The sequence below is a fragment of the Rhinopithecus bieti genome, unplaced genomic scaffold, assembly GCF_001698545.2.
Source record: "Rhinopithecus bieti isolate Rb0 unplaced genomic scaffold, ASM169854v2 scaffold_48450, whole genome shotgun sequence".
Classification (NCBI taxonomy): Eukaryota; Metazoa; Chordata; class Mammalia; order Primates; family Cercopithecidae; genus Rhinopithecus; species Rhinopithecus bieti.
Genome location: NW_016819072.1, coordinates 1 through 5,093, shown reverse-complemented (window position 1 = coordinate 5,093; position 5,093 = coordinate 1). Strand labels below are relative to the sequence as shown.

Here is a 5,093-nt window from a genome sequence, read left to right as displayed (position 1 = left end):
ATGCAGCCATAAAAAGGATGAGTTCATGTTCTTTGCAGGCACATGGATGAAACTGGAAACTATCATTCTGAGCAAACTATCACAAGGACAGAAAACCAAATATGGCATGTTCCCACTCATAAGTGGCAACTGAACAATGAGAACACTTGGACACAGGGTGGGGAACATCACACACCAGGGTCTGTCAGGTGGTGGGAGGCTGGGTGAGAGATAGCATTAGGAGAAATACCTAATGTAAATGATGAGTTGATGGGTACAGCAAACCAACATGGAACATGTATACCTATGTATCAAACCTGCACGCTGTGCACATGTACCCTAGAACTTAAAGTATAAAATTTAAAACAAAATAAAAAAAACCCTTTAACTTGGCCTGATACTAAATAATTTTATTGGTCAGGGTTCTCTAGAGAAACAGAAACAACAGGATGTGTTGACATTATATAAATAAATTGTAGGCTGAGCATACGTTCACACCTGTAATCCCAGCACTTTGGAAGGAGTGGGGCAGGTGGATCACTTGAGCCCAGGAGTTTGAGACCAGCCTAGGCAACGTGGCGGAACACTGTTTCTACAGAAAATACAAAAATTACCTGGGCTTGGTGGTGCATGCCTGTAGTCCCAGCTACTTAGGAGGCTGAGGTGGGAGGATTGCTTGAGCTCAGGAGGTTGAGCAAGGCTGCAGTGAGCCGTGATTGCACCACTGCACTCCAGACTGGGCAACAGAGTGAGACAACGTCTCCAAAAATAAATAAATAAATTACAGGCCAGGTGCAGTGGTTTATGCCTGTAATCCTAGCACTTTGAGAGGCTGAGATGGGCAGATCACTTGAGGTCAGGAGTTCGAGACCAGCCTGGTCAACATGGTGAAACCCCATCTCTATGAAAAATACACAAAATTCCCAGGCGTGGTGGTGGATGCCTGTAATCTCAGCTACTCGGGAGGCTGAGGCATGAGAATTGCTTGAACCTGGGAGGCGGAGGTTGCAATGAACTGAGATCACACCACTGCACTCCAGCCTGGGTGACAGAGCAAGACTCCGTCAAATAAAAGAAAAGAAATAAAATAAAATAATTTAAAAATAGATTACAGAATTAAGTAATTAAAATTGCAATAAATGTTTAAAAAGAAGTAGAGAGTGCTATAAAATGTACTACTTAACTGAGCCTGAGAAGTCAGGATAGGCTTTCCTGAGGAATATGTCAAACAGAAATAAGATTTTTTGGTTTTAAAGTATAAGAAGGTATGAGAAAAATGTTTAAGGTGAAATAAACCTATGTTTCCAAGTGCGATGAATTAGCTAGTGACAGAGAGTGTTCCCATATAAAATAAGCAGAAAATTAGAACAAAATAGAGGAGCCATCTATTTTAAGGCAGAAAAGGGCTTCTGAGTTAGCAGGAACTGAAGGAGCTAAAACTCCAGAGAGGGAGAATCACAGCTAGGGAGAGCTGAGTTCTGCAGCCACTGTGCCCAGGGGTCATTTGCTGATTCTGTGCTTGGTCAGGAGACTGATAACCCCAGGCCTTGCACCCATGGAAGACCACTGCTGGGAGGCAGAGGCCAGGAGGGATATGGGAGGAGATTTAGAATGTATCCACAGAGTATCTGTGAAATTACAGGGATGCACGAGGCTGGAGTCTAAAAAGAGAAACAGAAAACCTCTGAAGTAGAACAGAGCCTTCAGCAGTCTTGTGAAGACAAAGATTAGAATTCTGGACCCACCAGGTGGAAGAGCACGGATAATACACCAGGATTTCTGCTGAAAATCCTGAAGAAGCAGGAGTAAAATTAATGCAGGCTGAACCTTACCAAGGATGCAACTCAGCCTCAACTCTCCACAGTGCATAGATGATTCAGGTGACCAGTCACCAATTAGAAACAAGATGCTTTATAAAATTAATATAATTTTTATTGTATGTGGAAAAAAATAAATGAGCAAGAACATCAAAGAGTATTTCAGATTCAAAAAGAGTGATAAGAAGAATTTGTCCTAGCAGACATGTAACGTTCTGGTAACAAATTTGAAACACTTGGTATACAGGAATATCAATAATGAGAATATTTAAAAGATCCAAGCTTTCCACTACACTCTGAAAAAAAAAAATCCAGGTAGATTGGGAGTTAAACACTTTTGAAATAAAACAAATACACACATATAAAAGACTAGTACTAGGGGAAATCACTTTTGACTGTTGATGGAATATGAATAAAAAAAGATGGACAGGTTCATTACTTAGATAGCTTTATCTTTGATGGAATGAATACCAATAAAGCTGAAATTTAAAAATTCAGAAGGCTGGAGAAAAGATTTGCACATGAAGACAAAAGTTCAATAACTAAAAAGTATGAAGAGTGCATATAAATAGGTAAAATACCAACTGTCTATGAAACAAATGATTAAAAAACAGTTCATACAACAAGAAACACTGTCAGTAAATCATAATATTAAAACTATTCAACTTTGTTGGTAAAATAACTGCAAATTAAACCTACTATGAAGTTTCATTTTGTGCCTTAAAAAAATTTAGAAAAACTTTTAAAAAGTTATAAAAGCCAAAGCCTGCAAAGCTTCAGGAAGCAGATATGCTCATGCATTAATGATAGCAGTGTAAATTGATTCAATCTTCCTGAAGGGCAAAATGGTACTTTATTGAAAGAATCATAAATATGCCTAACCCCTGACCAAGTAATAGAATTTATCCTGAGGAAATAATGTTTAATAAAAAGTATATGTATATATAATGTTTATTTTATGATGGTAAAACATTGGAATAAAGCTAAGAGCCCAACAATACAGATATATAGAAAGAAACTCACTATGGCATATCAAAATGACATACTCTAGTGATATACTAAAAATGATGAATATGAAGATGCCATAGGAAATAGAAAATATTTGGATAAATCATGTTACATAAAAGGAAGAATACCAAATTGAACATATACACCCATTATGACTATAACAGAACCATGAATATACATGAGCAAAGTGAGAAAATGACACACCTATTAAATGTTTCTAGCTGGGTTAAGATCAACAGACTTGTAGTGAATTATTCTGTCGAGTTGTTAAAACATTAGATTTCCCTTTGCGTTCTCTTTCCTTTTCCCAACATGGCGGCCTCAGCAAAAAAGAAGAATAAGAAGGGGAAGACTATCTCCCTAACAGACTTTCTGACTGAGGATGGGGGACTGGTGGAGGAAGGAGCTGTTTCCAAATCAGTCAGCTGGGCTAATGAAACGGATGACCTGGAAGATGTTTCAACAACTTGGCACAGTAATGATGACGATGTGTATAGAGCGCCCCCAACTGACCGTTCCATCCTTCCCACTGCTCCATGGGCTGCTCGGGAACCCATTATCGATCGGAGCCGTCTTCCCAAATCGCCAACCTACACTGCTTTTCTAGGGAACCTACCCTATGATGTGACAGAAGAGTCAATTAAGGAATTCTTTAAAGGATTAAATACCAGTGCAGTGCGTTTACCACGTGAACCCAGCAATCCAGAGAGGTTGAAAGGTTTTGGTTATGCTGAATTTGAGGACCAGGATTCCCTGTTCAGTGCCCTGAGTCTCAATAAAGAATCTCTAGGTAACAGGAGATTTCAAGTGGACGTTGCTGATCAAGCACAGAATAAAGACAGGGACGATCTTTCTTTTGGCCATGAGAGAAATCGGAATTTTGACAAAACAGATACAGACTGGGGCTGGTCTTGCTACAGACAGCTTTGATGACTACTCGCCCAGAAGAGGTGATGATTGCTTTGGAGACAAGTATCGAGATCGGTATGATTCAGACCGGTATCGCGATGGGTATTGGGATGGGTATCAGGATGACCCACGCTGGGATATGAGATCGATATGGCGGCCAGGATCGCTATGATGACCCAGGCAGCAGAGACTTTGATAGAGGCTATGATTCCCAGATAGGCACTGGCAGAAGAGCGTTTGGCAGTGGGTACCGCAGGGATAACGACTACAGAGGAAGCAGGGACCGCTCTGAAGACCGATGCAACAGATGGGATGATCGGTCGTGGAGCCCCAGAGATGATTACTCTCAGGATGATTATATGAGTGATGATAGAGGCCCCTCCCAAAGACCCAAACTGAATCTAAAGCTTCAGAGTACTCCTAAGGAAGATGATTCCTCTGCTAGTACCTCCCAGTCCAGTCGAGCTGCTTCTACCTTTGGAGGGGGAAAGCCCGTTGACACAGCTGCTAGAGAAAGAAGTAGAAGAACTGCTACAGAAGGAACAAGAGAAGTTGCAGCGTCAGCTGGATGAGCCATAACTAGAACGATGGCCTCGGGAGAGACACCCAAGCTGGTGAAGTGAAGAAACTCAGGAACGGGAATGGTCGCGGACAGGAAGTGAGTCATCGCAGACTGGGACTTCCGCCACACCCAGCAGAAATGCGCGAAGGAGAGTGAGAAGTCTCTAGAAAACGCAACACTCAATAAGGAGGAAGATTGTCACTCTCCAACTTCTAAACCTCCCAAACCTAATCCTACCTGACCCAAAGGTAATGCCAGCCCCTCCACCAAAGGAGAATGCTTCGGTGAAGCAAAGTTCTAACCCTCCTGCTCCATTTCAGAGCTCAGACACAGAGCAGCAATCCCGTACAAGTGGTGGGGGAAAAGCAGCTCCAGCTCAATAATCTGAGGAAGGACCAGAAAGGAAAGATGAAAGTTAAGTGGATGGGATGAATGTCCCAAAAGGCCAAACTGGGAACTCTAGCTGTAGTCCAGGAAATGGAGGGAACAAAGAGCACTGGAAGGAGTCAGATGGGAAAGATGGCAAAAAGGATCAAGATTCCAGATCTACACCTGAGCCAAAGAAACCTGAGGAAAATCCAGCTTCCAAGTTCAGTTCTGCAAGCAAGTATGCTGCTGTCTCTGTTTCTGGTGAAGATGCAAACAAGGGAGAAGATTAGGCGCAGTAGACCTTGACATCCTGTGCTTTCTCCTAGTTTCTCTCCACCCTGGAACATTCGAGAGCAAATCAAACCTCTATCCAAACAAGATAAAATAAAACTCACAATCTCCTGGAGACTTTTCTTACCTTTTTTTTTTTTTTTAAATGAAATTACTTT

The 5,093-nt window shown here is 41.6% G+C and overlaps 1 pseudogene; it reads left to right on the top strand.

Moving 5' to 3' along the window:
* Positions 1-3,094: 3,094 nt before the first annotated feature.
* On the top strand, positions 3,095-4,943 carry LOC108519288 (eukaryotic translation initiation factor 4B pseudogene; annotated as a pseudogene).
* Positions 4,944-5,093: the final 150 nt, after the last annotated feature.